Here is a 16,303-nt window from a genome sequence, read left to right as displayed (position 1 = left end):
GGACTCGATAGTCTAACCCCCCGCAAGGGAAGTCAGAGAGCACTGGAGCTGGATTCTCTGCGAGGAGGATGGCAGCATCAGGTCAGTGCATCAGGCTGGAACTCGATCTCCTTCCGAACTTGCCGTGGAGAACCGCGTAGTCTGGGTTGGATCGAATCCTCCGGGAACTGCAATTTGCCAAGGCAAGTGCTGGTATATTTATACCTTGAAGGTTTCTAGGAATGCCAGTATTGACGTAAAAGTCGGGCAGAGGAATGTCATGAAATAACCCCTAAGGAATAGATGTTCATGCATACTTAATGAGTTCTTGGACAAATCAATATTCAAGCTGAGGGAAATTCCTAAAGGCTTAAGGGTCTGGTTTTCCAAGAATTTGTTGTGACGTGGATAGACGGATGTAGGTGGCCATGCGTGTATTTGGTTTGTACGGACAATGTCTAAATAAGGGCCGGATTTCTTTGTCCAAATAAGGGCAATGTGAATTGTACCTATATAAGGGCATAAATCGGGAAACTTATATGCGGAATCTAAATCTGCACACAACACCCACTCCAGTTTCGTATGAACAACGTTACTAAATCCTAAACGTTCTAAACATATCTTAAAACAGATTATCGCAAGGGTTTGCTAAAATAAGCTAAAAACATATCTAAAACATATGTCCTAAAAATACATTTACAAAACCATTGCTAAGCATAAAGTGTTGTACATATTTAAAGGCAATGTTTCATTCTAAGCATAGGATCACATTGGAATGCTAAATGAATTAACAAAAATATATACATGTGATGAAATGGCTCGTAAATACAGAAGAAAAAAGGGCAGAAACCATTTCATATCAGGTTACACAAGTCAAAATGTTATTCATCACAAGGTGGCATACTGTCCCTGGAAGTGTTATCAATGAATTCTGTTCTCTATGAATAGTTCTACTATAAGCAGATCACTGTGCCAAAAAAATGAAAGACAATTTTAGGACAGGATGAAAAAAATATATAATCATAGAAAAAGGTCCAAAGTCAGTATTACGTTTGAAAAAGAATGAAGGCCAAATTCAGAGTCTCTCCGGAACACTGTGTGCTTGAATCAAAAGTCAGTGTGTGGGGATGGAGAAAACATAAAATGTTCTAATCCTGTAGACAACAAGTCATCTACCGTAGTGGGTGAGAGTTGGAATACCTCGTGTAGAAGATCAACAGCACATAGATGCGAACTATCGCCTTCAGCATGGGAAGCATCAGCAATGTCCGGATTGGATGTTACCTGTGCGCCTGGTGTTTCCTCTCGTACCTCAGCAGTAGCATGTTACGTCTGTGAGATTCCAATGAATGCCGTCATCAGGATTGGAAGCCGCTGAGGACAACACATAGCAAGGGCCGATATCGGGTCCTGCAGAGTATCGATACCCGTAGGCATGACTGATGGGAGTGTCAGACAAATGCCCAGCACGCATTCTTCACCGCATCGCAGGCAGCGTAGAACAGGTAAGATGCAATCTTGCCAAATTGGTCTGAATGTCAGAAACCAAATGGTGTTTAATTCTCATAGACGAGGTACCCCCAGAATTTGGACGGTGCGCTCACGACACTTCATCTCCAATAGAGTTTTTTCCATGGTGAACTGGGTGTCGCTGGTGATTTGGCTTGCCATATCGAAGCAGCAGGAGCAAAAATAGTATCCCTGCATGAGTGCTAAAAGGAGCGGCAGTCCGCCAAACACAGAATGCACGAAGTTTGGAAAAATTCCGAGGACTGCTTGAAAAGGTGCTAACAGTCCTGCACACACGTTCTTTAATACATGTACAATACCACTCATATCAGACATGTTTAAGATACGACCTAACATTTCTGAGAAATGCACAGGGCAGGTTGTATACAAAAGGGTTTGTATCTCTGCCGAAGTCCTTGCGACTTGGAGATCATAAGTTTCTTTGGCAGAGGTCAAAGGCACAGTTTTTTGTAAAAGAATGGCTTTCATTCTGCTTAGAGTATCAACTCGTATAGAAGAGATGTTCAGTGAAGGCCATAAAGGCGACTCTCTGACTAGGTCTATTTGTGGAAACAAGACTTGCATACAGCAAGTGACCCTGGATGTAACCGTTACTAGATATGGGATGCCTGGCAGCATGCCACAGCAGCTGTGATCATTCAACATAATGTAACTCCCGTTTGAAAGTTGACCAAAGATTGGATTAATCACTGCTGCCGGTGAACCGTGCAGGTGGCAGGATAAGTTTGTAGTGGAACCATCACAGGCCCCGTGTAAGTTAATATCCTGACAAAGGAGAGAACCGCTTAGTGCGTGTTCACAGTTTTCACCGCTAAGAAACACTTCACGTCCCCCACTCCAACCTCTGTGTATGTAAGGTAAATCCCAGGATGTCTTGATGTATTCTTTACCCAACCTTTCATATTTGCCTGCTGGTATATTTTTTAGGCAATACTGAAAATGGAAAGATGTAACAGGCAGAGTAATCTTACCATGAATGATCCACTCAGTAGCTGTTTTTTTGCCACTGTGAATGGCAATTTCTCCAGTTTTTCAATGCTCAACACCGTATAGTCTGCTCCCCTTTGTGCCAGTTTGATCTGTCAATCAGTGAGATTGAATTCTGCAAACAGTGACGTAGTATTGATTAAACGCCAAGAGCCAGAACGCAGGTTTTGAAGCGTCCAGCCTAATAGCATGATAGAACATAGCTGTGACTGACCATGTTGCATCATGATCAAGTCTTGTTCCATGATGTCTATGACAGAGGATACAATGCTGTCCAAAGAATATATCCTGGATGACAGAGTCGTTAACCCATTGTCTACTACAGAGAGAGATTTCTCTAAATTAATACGATCAATTTCTCGTATTCGTTCTGCAGTCTCTGCTTGGGTGACCTTCCATGCTTCATTATAAGCAGCGTAGATACCGGCATATATGAAACGTTTTTGATGAAGGTTTCCTTGTTCCTAGCAAGAATTCCCTAAGGTCTGCGTCTTCTTGAAGTAAAGTTAAGTGTTGTTTTACATCCTCTAGTGTAGCTTTCTGTAGCCAATCAAGGCAAAGTTCCCTACACTGTAAGTTGTAACTACCCCCGGATGCGATCTTTGGACATAAGGTGGGTCTGGCCTATGAAAGTTAAAACCTTCTGTTTTATTCAGGAATCTATCTTGACAGGTGTTTGTGTCTAAGGGCCAGAGCAACCATTTTTTCCATTCAGGAACTGATCTGTTACTATTAAAAATATTATGTACGTCAACCTCCTCCTTTGTAGTGCTTTCACTTGTAGGTGCAGGTATAGACGGAGTGTTCATGTCTTTTATCTTGGCTACCCCAAGGCATGAAGTTTGTTGGACAGTGTTGTTCAAAAACATAATTTGCTCAGGGATGATATAGGCTCTAAACAAAGCTTCTATTCCCTGTACTTGCCAATCTTTAGTACCCCAGACAGTTTTTGTCTCAACGTTGTCTTTCCAAAAGCCGTAACCCTGTTTGTGGTACTGGCGTCGTTTCAGGCTAACTGGGATCCTCAGAAAACGTATCAAAGTTCATGAAATAGCCAGAGGCAGTTCTGTCAATGATTGGAATTTCATCCGTATTTGATGAAATTGCTGGAACCAGTTGATCACTTGTTACTTTTTTGTAAACGGGTGTATCTGGATGAACTGTTATTTGGGTCTCAAGAGGTACAAGATCCATAGCATTGTTGCTTAGTCCTCTATTTCTTACTGTCGAATCTTCAAAGGTGATGAGTCTCTGAGTTTGAACCTCTTGGATTGTAGCTAGAGGAGTACGTCTGCTACATTGGCGGAGTCCACTTGGCCTACTGTTCTGTATCGGCCACATAGTGTGGTTTGATCAGGTCAATGGACACAAATCTTTTCTCCTTTTTACCAGCAAAGGGCGGCAAAAGTACTGTTCTTGATCCGTGGATTGCTAGGACAGGTACTGGTTCTCTGTTTGAAGGCCCAAATTCCTTCTTATCCGCGATCTTTTCTCTGATTAGATCCCCAAGCTTTGGGACCCAGACAGGCCTTGCTGGGATGGCCGGATTTGTTCAGTGGTGGTTGGCTTCAGGATCACACTGCTTTGTTGCGTTCTTAGTTCATTTAAGTCCTGTAAAACAGCCAAACGATCTTTGATATCAAATTGTTTGTTTTCCACCACTGTGCCTTTCATATCTAAGTCCGGAACCAACATTCTAGTCCCAAACAGGACCTCATATGGAGTGACACCCCCTAGAGAACTTCTTGGCAAGTTGTTTAGTACGCGCTGGACCCCATATAAATGTTTGACCCACCCATCACCCGAACCTAATCCCCTAGCTGTTATAGACTGCTTTATGTCCCGGTTTTTTCTTTCCACAACAGAATTTCCCTCAGGATGGAATGGAGAAGAATACCGCAATGCTACGCCCAGACTAGCCATGGCTTCTTTGTAAGCCCAAGAGCTAAACGCAGGACCCTGGTCAGAATGTAGTGTGTTCGAGTGTCAGCCGAGCGCTGAGGCCACATCCATAGGAACCTAGAGCACGAATCCACTGTGACCATAATATATTTTTAGTTACCATCCCTTTGTAAGGGACCACAGTGGTCCAGGTAAAGACAAGCTAATGGTTTATCTGAAATTAACAGGGGTGTCTGCGCAGGACGTTTCTCAGTAGAGACTTTCATCTTCAGGCATATTTTGCAGTGCAAAACATAATTCCTGGTCTGTTTCCTAATGCCTGGACTCTAGTATCTCTGTTTTAATAACGATACTGTGGTGGAAACACATGCATGGGTAGAGGCGATCCTTTCATGTGCTGCTAGGATTAGTCCTAATCTATGTTCCATGTTTGGTATTACCCTATCCCCCACTCCAGGGATTCGAGCAAACGGAATATTGTTTGCATCAATTAGATATGAGTATTTGAGTGGAAACGTTTTAGGTAATGCTGCACCGCTGCCTTTGCTAGATGCATTGACAACCAGCATTATTTCGCTGTCTATTTTAGTTTTTGGACGAGTGATTGCAGCTACGGAAGCCGTTTGCACAGCCCCTTTCGTGGCTTCATCAGCCAATGAATTCCCTTAGTGAGTGTTTTGTAGTCCGTTTCGCAACTGAACTACTTGTTCCCAAAGCAATTTGTGCTTGATTGTGCTACCTTTTGGATCTTTGAAACCATTTTGAATCCAATTCTGTAAATATTCATTGTAAGATTGAACACAGTAAAAAAGAATCGCACACTATCAGTGTGGGGAATTCGCGATCTGTATTTTCAAGTGCCATCTTAAATGCTTGTAGTTCAGCTCGCTGAGCTGTACAATTGCCTAGAGATTGGGTTTTTGTGACCATTGGTCTGAATTTGCCATCTCGCATGCGACCCGATTGCATACGCTGCACTGTAAGCTTGTTTACTCTCTGTAGCCGGCTGTGCAGATCCGTCAGTATAAATTATAAATTTGTACTGGTAAAGAGGGAGAATTTCAATAGGCAGAGGACATTCGTGTTCATATTGCAGGAATGCTTGTGTTTTTAAATATGGATCAAAAACGTATTTAACATCAGTTGCAGCAAGAGAATTAACCCATTGTAGCCATCTCGGATGTAAAGCTTTTGCATTTGGAATGCTAGCCTTTGTAACTGCCTCTAGGGCGGGTACAGGAGTCACAATCATAATGCGTTTCTCCTGGGCTAGGACTCTTTCTTAGAGCGTATAGTGTAACACCACTGCGGCATCCCTCACTGATCACTCTGAGCATATAGTGTGATACCGCTGCTGCAACCCTCACTGATCATTCTGAGCATATAGTATAATTCCACTGCTGCAGCCCTCACGGCTCACTCTGAGCGTATAGTGTTATACCGCTGCTGCAACCGTCACTGATCATTCTGAGCATATAGTGCAATACTGCTGCTGCAGCCCTCAATGATCACTCTGAGCGTAGATGTGTTATACCGTTGCTGAAGCCCTCCCTGATCATTCTGAGCGTATAGTATATTACCGCTGCTGCAGCCGTCACTGATCATTCTGAGCGTAAAGTGTAATACCGCTGCTGCAGCCCTCACTGATCACTCTAAGTGTATAGTGTTATACCACTGCTGCAGACCCCACTGACCACTCTAAGTGTTTAGTGTAATGCCGCTGCTGCAGCCCTCACTGATCACTCTAAGTGTATAGTGTTATACCACTGCTGCAGACCCCACTGACCACTCTAAGGGGCATATCAACAAGGGCTTTATCTCTGCTTTTTTGGCTTTAAAAGCCAAAAAAGCAGAGATAAAACTAGCGCCCTATCAACAACAGGGTGCTAACACGCAAATTTGCATGTTAGCACCCTTTTACTCTACGCTTCCCCTTGCATCTCTAATGAGATGCAAAGGGGGCGTTCCAGAGTAAAATAATAGGAGAAATGTCGCTAAGCGACATTTCTCCTATTATCAAGAATGTCGCTAACCCTGTTAGAGACAAAAAAAGCAGCGCTAACCGCGGTTAACGCTGCTTTTTTACGTCTGCTAATTTTCAGACTTAGCCATGATATCCAATGGAAGGAGGATATCATGGCTAAGTTTGTCTGTCCCTATCAACAAGCTAACGTGAGATTATCGCTGGGTTTCCAGCGATAATCTCACGTTAGCCTGTTAGCGTGTAGATTTTTATCGCTATTGAGATAAGCGTTGCTAATAGCACGCTATCTCAGCGATAAAAATTCATGCTAGCCGGCGATAATTATCCTCACGCTAAGAGCGCTGAGCGATAATTATCGCCGGTTGTTGTTGATATGCCCCTTAGTGTTTAGTGTAATACCACTGCTGCAGCCCTCACTGATCATTCTAAGAGTATAGTGTAATACCGCTGCTACAGTCCTCACTGATCACTCTGAGCGTATAGTGTTATACTTTTTCTGCATCCTACTGATTGCTCTTTCCCCTATGAGCCTAAAACAATAACGTATAGCCTCTGTAGTTGTTTTTATTTTGGCATTATTAAACACATTTCTAGGTGTTGCAGATTTATGCAAGAAATGATGACCATAGTGGTTGTAACAATAAAGCTGTTCGTAGTCTGATGAACCCTCTAAGTTTTCATTGTTAGAGAACGCAGCAGACCTTTCCAGATCAGACATAATGTTATTAACAGTCTCAAAGTCCCAATCATCAGAATAGGTACTGGAGGTAATAAAGTCGCTTAATGAAATTTTCAATAAATATAGAATCTTCAAAAGTTCCGACGGGCCGAATATGTCGAAATCGGTTTTGTCCCAAACTATACCATCTTGTATAGGAATGGCTGTGATGTTCACTGCTGATAAGTCTCTTGCTTCATGATGGGAAGATTTGTGTGGCTTTAATATTAAGTTCACAATTTTACTTTCAGTGTCCAAACAAATGCCATTCATAAGCACGCTAAGAGTCATTATCAAAGCTAACCAAAGTAGAAAGAAAAATATTCCAGAAATAAACCATAGTTCATTCCATGGTGAAACCAGATAAGTCTCTTTCAGACATTGAAAAAGTCTTGTACTTGTTGTTTGAAAGATTTTAGGGCTGGCGTCGTTTCAGGCTCACTTGGGTCCTCAGAAAACATATCAAAGTTAATGAAGTAGCCAGAAGCAGCTCGGTCAATTGTTGTAATTGCATCAGGATTTGTTGAAATCGCTGGAACCAGTTGATCACGTGTTACGTTGGTGTAGACAGGTGTATCTGGATAAACTGTTACTTGAGTTTCAAGAGTGATGAGTTCCATAGCATTGTTGCTTAGTCGTTCATCTCTTACTGCTGAATTCTCGATGTTTATGAGTCTTTCAGTCTGAACCTCTTGGATAGTAGCGAGAGGAGGGTGTCTGCTACTAGGTCAGAGTCCACGAAGCCTACTATTTAATATCGGCCACATAATATGGTTTGATGAGGTCGATTGACACAAATCTTTTCTCCTTTTTTCCAGCAATGGGCGGCAGAAGTACTGTTCTTGTTCCGTGGACGGCTAGGACAGGTACTGGTTGTCTGTAAGAAGGTCCAAATTCCTTCTTGTCCGCAATCTTCTCTCTGACTAGATCCCCAATTTTTGGGATCCACACAGGCTTTGCTGGGATTGCTGATTTTTCCCCAGTGGTGGTTGGCTTCAGGAACACTTTGCTTTGTTTCGATCGTAGTTCATTTAGAACCTGTACAACAGCCAAACGATCTTTGATGTCAGAGGGTTTATTTTCCACCACTGTGCCTGTACATTCGAGATCAGAAACCCACATTCTTGTCCCAAATAGGACCTCATATGGAGTGACCCCTGCTAGAAAACCTCTTGGAAAAATATTTAATGAGCGTTGGACCCCATAAAGATGTTTGACCCACCCATCACCTAAACCTAATTCTCTAGCTGTTATAGACTGCTTTATGTCCTGGTTTTTCCTTTCCACAACAGAATTACCCTCAGGATGAAATGGAGAGGAGTACCGCAATGTTACGCCCAAACTGGCCATGGCTTCTTTGTGAGCCCGAGAGCTAGACGCAGGGCCCTGGTCAGAATGTAACGTGCCAATTGCGTATGTGCCGATAAAGACTCGCAAATCTTTTATAACAGTTTGAGCGTCAGCCAAGTGCTGAGGCCACATCAATAGGAATCTTGACTTAGTGTTTGTGGGATTGCATTTGTCATAAAGGACGCCAGCTCGTAGATAGTCTAATGCTGTCTAACAATGGTGTCTGTACTGGGCAGGCTACTTCGTAGTCTAGTGTCTGATGGCGTTCTGCACCACGCTGTCTATTGCCTGTCTCTGCAGTCATCGATGAAGATGTGAATCAGTGTATTCATTCCAGGCTACCGGTTTATCTCTTTTAATGTTAATATTGTTTTAGAGATCCCCTGATGTGACAGACCCGCCCCAAGATGTGCTTCTTAAATCAAAGCTGCTCTACGTTCCATGTTTGGAATCACCCTATCCCCCACTCCAGTGATTTGAGCAAAAGGAACGTTGTTCGCATCAATTGCATAAGAGTACTTGAGTGGAAATGTCTTTGGTAGTGCTGCACTACTGTCTTTGCTTGAAGCAGTGACAGCTAACAATATCTCACTGTCTATTCTCGTTTTTGAACGAGTGATCGCAGCTACAGAAGCCGTCTGAACAGCCCCCTTTGCGGCTTCATCAGCCAATGAATTCCCTGCAACGTGAATGCCATCACGTTGATGACTCAGCGTGTGTATCACATGAGCTTTTGGTAGTTCGTTTCTCGACTGAACTACTTGTTCCCAAAAGCATTTAATGCTTTATTGTGCCCCCTTTTGCATCTTTGAATCCGTTTTGAAGCCAATTCTGTAAATATTAATTATATGACTGGACACAGTAAAAGGAATCGCACACTATAAGTGTGGGGAATTCGCGATCTGTATTCTCAAGTGCCAGTTTGAATGTTTGTAGTTCAGCTCGCTGAGCTGTACAATCGTCTAGAGATTGAGTCTTAGTGACCATTGGTCGGAAGATACCATCGTGCATGCGACCTTTAACGATCACGCACACTGCACTGTAAGCTTGCTTACTCCCTGTAGCGGGTTGTGCTGATCCGTCAGTATAAATTCTAAATTCTTACTGACCGAGAGGCAGAATTTCAGTGGGCAGAGGACATTCATGTTCATATTGCAGGAACGCTTGTGTTTTTAAATCAGGATCAAAAACATATTCAACATCTGTTGCAGCAAGAGAATTAACCAATTGTATCCATCTAGGATGTAAAGCTTTTGCACTTGTAATGCTCGTTTTGTAACCGCCTCTAAGGCTGGTACTGGAGTCACGACAATAATGCGTTTTCCCTGAGCTGGTGCTCTTTCTTTTGCTACAGCGGTTTGAACTGCTGTCAGTATTTTTTCTGTTGAAGTGAAGCGCATTTCTGCCTGTGTATACAAATGAGATTTGTATGCTATTGGTACTTTTTCACCCTCATTAAATGTTAAATAGGTGAATGTGCATTGACCCGAAATTATTCGGATCACTAAATTGCATTTATTTACGCGTATTTGTAAGTAATTTGTTGCTAACATGTTAGCTTGGAGTGAACGCAGGATGTCTGTGTGTTCCTGTGTCCAATGTTTTGTTGAAATTTCAGGTTTGATTAATTCGTAGAGAGGTTTAACCCTTTCTGCGTAATTTAGAATGTAAGTTCTTCCAAAATTTAGGAAACCCAAGATTGATTGTAAATGTTTCAGCATTTTTGGAGGTTGGAGCAACGCACACTTTTCTAAAAAGTTAGCTGCCAGGCTTTTTCCTTCACTTGAAAGCTCATATCCTAGGAAAAGGACATTGAGATGGGCAATTCTGGATATTTTAAAGTTGAATTTCTAGCCCTCAGAGGCGAAGCCCAGTATAATGGTATTCACCCTGTTCAAGTGCCTATCTAGGTCATCGTCTGTCAGATAGATGTCATCGACATATGACAATGCCTCGTCATCATAAATGTGTAGTAACTCTGTTACCCTTGCTGAGAATAACCCCGGGCTGTTTTTGAACCCTAGTGGGAGTCGACAAAATTGACGCTGTTTCCCCATTATTGAGAAAGCTGTTAAGTACCTGCTTTCAGGTGCTATGTTTTGACAAAATAAACCATTTGAAATTTCCAATGTGGTTTTATATTTTTTATGCACACTGTTATTCATTAATGCTGTACTATGTGCATTTTGCACTGAAAATGTTTTGGAAGAAGTGTTCAAATGTCTGTAATCCAAAACTAGACAATATGTATTGTCTGGTTTGGATACAGGAAACAAAGAATTGTTCATTGAGGAGGTGCATGTTTCAATCACCCCTTGGTATTCAAGTTCATCTATGATTTCCCTGACCTGTTTTTTAGCTTCTTGCTTTATTGGGTACTGCCTTTGTGCAGTAGGTAGATTTTTTAGCTGTATTTTGTGGTGAGGTGAGTCCTCATCCCATCCTACATGATTTTTGTATAATGCTGGGGCCTGGACAACTACCCATTTCCTGGCATAAGTATATTTTAGGTGAATTGGAATATGGTTGGAGAAGGCTGGCATAATGATGGCCTTGCCATGTGGGTACTCCCTGACAAATTCTGGTGGCCAGTCCTGTTCTGCTAGAAGTATATCATAACCCCTTAAAAGTTTCTCCCAAAAGAGTGCTTTCACTTTTCTTGGTATGTCTCCCTCCATCCGGAGTGTTATTTCATATAACGTTTTTGGAGTACTAACCCTGGTGTCTACAATCTCTACTGTGATGTACTCATTCAAGTCCACTATCTCCAGAAGTTCCTTCAGGTTCTGGTGAGCTATTGTTACTTCTGCTGCACTGTCCAGCATTGTCTGAGCCCATTCTCCGTTCTTGAGCTGTGTTCTCAGTATTCTCGGCATGTCTGATCTTTAGACCTGCTACCTTCTTTTTTGTGAATTGAGGTTTTGATTTATTTTTTCTGAAAGTGTTGATCGTCTTTGGACTTCACGCGTTCTTCTTTGTGATCTGACCGTCCTCTTCTTTCTGATGTCTGTGACGATATCTGAAAGGAACGGTAGGAACCTGTCAAGTTTTCTTAAATTATCCCTATTCCTGAGGTTATACCTCCTTCCAGAGGGCTCCTTTTGAGGAGACCTACCTCGGGATTGAGAACGTGTCTCTTTTGAATTTTGTTTATTAGTTTCCCACTTCTTTTTAGAAGATGTAGGATTTTGATTAATAGAGTCCTTCTCAGGACCTTCAGATAGTCTTGGCTTCAAAGGTTTTCCACCCAAACTGTCTCTGCCTAATTCTGCATAAGATTTTTCTATTATTCTGGGTAGTTGATGATCTGTTACATCAAATTCCCTTAAGCGTTGGTGGATCGCTACTGATGCTGCCTCCCCTTTAATATTAGATAATATTATTGTTGAGACCTAGTCGAAGTTTTTCAGTAATTTCATACCTAAATTTAGAGCCGGCTCTGCCCCGTATTCATTTTGAATCTGTTTCAGGACATCTGATATTACCGCAATAGACGGAACACTATGTTTTTTAGTATAGATGGCAGCAAAGACTGTGCCCCAAGTGGGTCTTCCAGATGTGGTGTGATCCCCATTGGTAAACAGATTGTTAGTATTCTGTGTTTCCCATAAGGGCTACTATTTGGAAATACTGCTTCAATTTGAGTAATTGTTTGAGCTACCCAGAATGGAATGTGTTCACGTTTTGTGGGCATTTTTCCCATGACTGCGTTTAAAGTCTGTGGAGTAATTTTTAGTGTGTACCCTTGTTAAGGGGTTTGATTTGGAATGGTTATTGGTGCTGGAATGTGAAAGTCCGCATGACATATTGGACTAATGGTCTGTAAATTTTCATTGACTTTTGTAGTTGAGTAATTGATTCCTCGTCTGACATCTCTTCGATGTCAGGATGAGGTGTGTAGCCGGCTATAATCGGCCATGTTGCTCCTGGTCTTCCTAGTGGACCGAGCCTGGTAATGTTTTTGTGATGTTTTAGGGCACCTTTAAACCAGAGATTATGCTCCTGGTATGTGAGTGGAATTTCAATATCCTCAAAAGGAATATATACCTCAGGTACTTCATCTTCTTTAAAGAAGTGAAATACTTTTGTTACTGGATTTGATTCTGGGAATACTATCCATGAGTAGAAAACTTCTGTCTGAAAGGATTCGTGTGACTCTATCATGAAAACTGCTCTACCACCTCTTGGTGTTAGGCTGTGTTTTGTACGTTTAAGAGTGATGCCTCTTCTTAAGTTTGGAGGGATGTTTATAACACCCTCATCGGTTTCATTTAAACCTGTAAAATTGAAAGCTGTTACGACTGGGTCAGCCGCAGCTACACCGTTCTCGGTTTTAGTATCCCCGTTAAGGGACATTGTTTTTGAAAGAATGTAGAACAAGTTTCAAGGAAACAAAGATAAGGTGCACAATATTTTGGAACACTGTATCCTTCAACACTGAACAAACCAAACAGCTAATATATAGGGTTTTTTGTCCTATTCAGCTTTGGCGGATACTTAACCCTACCCACTCCAGACGTCTTATGGAGTATGTGAGTAGGGGTCTCTGAGAAAAGCACGACTGAGTTACTCAGTATCCAGCGTTAAATTAGTACCTTACTAAACGTTGGGCACTATGTAGTGTAGTTCCTATTTCCCTAATAGGCTCTGCGCATTAGAATAATATACCTTATAGATTTGGCATAGGACTGAGGTCAGTATGCCCCTATCGAGTATATTAAACTTAATTACTTTGTGCCAGCTAACTCAGAGGCCACTAGAAACTCCTTGTAAACAAGAAGGGAGTAATTTCTGGCAACCGCATAAATATGACAACTTTGTTTCCCTTTAGAATCGGAACACTCTCAGAATCGTGGAAACAACAGATAACAGTCTCACTCAGCTAATCGTGCATGCTTAGTTTCTTCAGAGTTACACAGAAAGAATAGACAGGCGTTTCAATAAAAGGATTTATTGAACAGTCTTGTTTCTCGTGTAAGAGATATGAGCTGTTACAATCATAGGACAGCATGCAAGATATATTATGTACAGTGTAAGCAGTAGGAAGAAATATTACTGCGCTAGCATTATCTTTTAGCTATGACATATATTCATATACATAAATTACATAGGCTAAAAATGCGAGTACTCATAAGATGCTTCTCGAACTAGTTCTACTCCAGTGTACCTACACTAAGTGTAGTACAAGGTAAGACGTAGGTGATGTAGTCTATAGTATGGTATTCTATAGTATGGTATGCCAAGTCTGGTATGCCAAGTCTGGTATGCCAAGAGTCCCTCTAGGTTCTAGTCAGCTCCATACCTTGAGAATGAGAGAGGTGGGAATCACTTTCCGGGTCTCGAACTCTAACACCCCACAAAGGGAGTCAGAACACTAAAAACTGGATTCTCTGCGAGCAGGGATGACAGCGTCTCTTGTCAGTGTGTCAGGCCGGGACGCGGGCTCCTCTAAAGTCAAGGTCTCCTTCTACTTGCTTGGGCAAGGGAAGGTATATTTATACCTGGTAAGTGCTTTGGAATGTTAGCATTGATGTAAAGTCGGGCAGAGGAAGACGTCAGGAATGAACCCTTAAGGAATAGCGGTTCATGTATAATAAATGAGTTCTTGGAGAAATCAATAATCCTGTGCGAGGGGAACTCCCAAGAGCTTAAGGGTCTGGTTTCTAAGAACTCGTTGTGATGTTGGGATGTAGGTGACCATGCCTGTATTTGGATAGCATGGCTAATGCCTAAATAAGGACTGGGATCTTATGCCCATATAAGGGCAATGCGAATTCTGCCTATATAAGGACATGTTTCAGGAAAACCTGTATACGGACACCTAAAGCGAAATACAACACTAGGATAAGGCTGCAGAGAGAAGGGACCAAAGGGAGGGAGAACGAGTGAGATGAGTCCAGATAGAAAACAGACTATAGGGTGGGAGAAAGTCTGGGATGTGCCTGGACAGATGCTAGGGTGGGAGAATGTTTGGCATAGTCTGGGTAGAGAGCAGATTCTGGGGTAGTGGGCCTAGAGAGAGAACACACCTTAGGGTGGGAGAAAGACTGAGATGAGCCTGTGTAGTGAATAGACTCTAGGGTGGGCGAAAGGCTGGGATGAGCCTGCATGGAGAACAGACTCTAGGGTGGACGAAAGGCTGGGATGAGCCTCTGTAGAGAATAGACTCAAGGGTGGGCGAAAGGCTGGGATGAGCCTACATGGAGTACAGACTCAAGGGTGGGCAAAAGGCTGAGATGAGCCTGTGTAGTGAATAGACTCTAGGGTGGGCGAAAGGCTGGGATGAGCCTGCATGGAGAACAGACTCTAGGGTGGACGAAAGGCTGGGATGAGCCTCTGTAGAGAATAGACTCAAGGGTGGGCGAAAGGCTGGGATGAGCCTACATGGAGTACAGACTCTAGGGTGGGCGAAAGGCTGGGATGAGCCTGCAAGGAGAGCATATTGTAGGATGGGAGAAAGACTAGGATAAGGCTGCATGGAGAACGGACCATAGGAAGGGAGATAGAGTGATATGTGTCAGTGACTGTACTCGCCTGCAAGGGGATGTCTGAGGGATCCAAAGGATTCCCTTTCCCCGCTCCAGAGGGCTGGTCTCAGGCGGTGCACTCACAGTGCGCCACGTAGAAGGTGGCACACTGTGAGTGCGCTTCTTACAGCTTCTTTGCCTCTGTGCCCGGATCTGTTATATGACGCAGGGGGCAGAAGTAAAGGAATTCCCTCATTTGCATAGGGCATGCACCTATACAAATGAGGGAACCCCCCCCTGAATGTAGCGCTGGCGCTTTAAGTGCGCCAGCGCTATTGGTATTACTGAAGGGGACACGCAAAGTGGATGCAAACGCCCGTTGTGCCCCCAGGGCAACTACTGTAATACGGCCTCAAGTTGTACTTTGTATTATTAAATACTTTTTTCTCAAGTGGTCGCCATACTCTTTGATATACTGCTTAGCAGTTCCTACATTATATATCTAGTGTGTGACTGCAGGGGAGATGCCCCCAGTCGGAGCCATGAAGCTCAGATGCACCCCGCAATAGGGTAAGTGGTCATGGACAACAATAGCTAACATGACATCCACTTGCGTGTAAACACACACTGCTTTTGTCTTACAGTGACTCTTGATATACATGGATCACTCACTTTTTATAGAAATTTGCAATGCCCACGAGTGGGGTGAGTATGCTGGGAGTGTTCTATATTGGTAGCAGGGAATACCCTACTGACAGCTGATCACGTTTCCTCACGTGTTTTCCCTAAAACATTTTTAACATTCAATGATTTTGAAATTGGTTTATCCTGATGCCTACAGGGCCCATTGCTGAGTGATAACACACAGGTATGAGAGTCCTATATCTCAGTTTCTTCAAGCCTTAACTTTCATGAGCTAAATGGGGAGTTCTGTTGCCCTGAAATTGTCCGTTGACCAATTTTTGGCATTTTAATCAGTCGAAACATGTTGGAAATTTGTTTTGGTTCGGTGAAACATTAATTTCACTCATTAACCATATATCACATATTTTTTTACTTATATCAAGGGTACGCCAAAACAAAGAAATATTCTTGGGGTGTAAATTTAGATATTTTTAATAAAATATCTGAACCTTTGTCTACTATCCTGAAAATAATATCAAAGAACTCCCAGGTTTGAATAAACCCACTGGAGTAGTACCATCCTACTCCAGTGTATGGCGGGGTTGCTGAGGATGAAGCATGCCATGATAGGCCGTCATGGGCGCCCCTTCAAATGTCTATTTTTGAGCCGATAGGCAAAGAGTTCTTTTGTACTCGTGAAAAAAATATTGCCATCTAAGTATGGAAAATAATCAAGCATCTTGGGTGCGTAAAGCTTAGGGC

This window comes from Triturus cristatus, chromosome 11 (genome assembly GCF_964204655.1).
Source record: "Triturus cristatus chromosome 11, aTriCri1.1, whole genome shotgun sequence".
Taxonomy (NCBI): domain Eukaryota; kingdom Metazoa; phylum Chordata; class Amphibia; order Caudata; family Salamandridae; genus Triturus; species Triturus cristatus.
Note: the sequence above shows the minus strand (reverse complement) of the source record.